A 431-nucleotide genomic window follows, 5' to 3' on the forward strand; every position below is an offset into this window, starting at 1 on the left:
CTTGCCTTTTTTTTGGTCAGTTCATTAAATTCTGTCCTGTTAAATGCTCAGGATTTTTTGTTATCATTGTAGATCGTATTTTTTATGTTGACTTGATTTTTTGTTTTTGTTGACAGTAAAATTTGTAATAATTTTTAAAAAGATAACCCAGTTACTAACAGAATGTGAGAACTTCTACAATATTGTTGCTAAATTATTAAAGGTATGGAAGGGTGGGGAAGAAGGTGGAGGGAATTAAGAGAAGGAACAGGAATGGTCATTGCCAAAGGAAGGTCCCATCACTGATCAAGTTAAAGTAAGTTTCTATATTTTGAATATTTTATTTTTTTCCAATTACATGTAAAAACCATTTTAAACATTCGTTTTAAAAAAAATTAAGTTCCAAATTTCTTCCTCTCTTTCTCCCTGAGACAGTAAGAAATTTGATATAA

The sequence above is a fragment of the Vombatus ursinus genome, unplaced genomic scaffold, assembly GCF_900497805.2.
Source record: "Vombatus ursinus unplaced genomic scaffold, bare-nosed wombat genome assembly UNPS02014816.1, whole genome shotgun sequence".
Lineage (NCBI taxonomy): Eukaryota > Metazoa > Chordata > Mammalia > Diprotodontia > Vombatidae > Vombatus > Vombatus ursinus.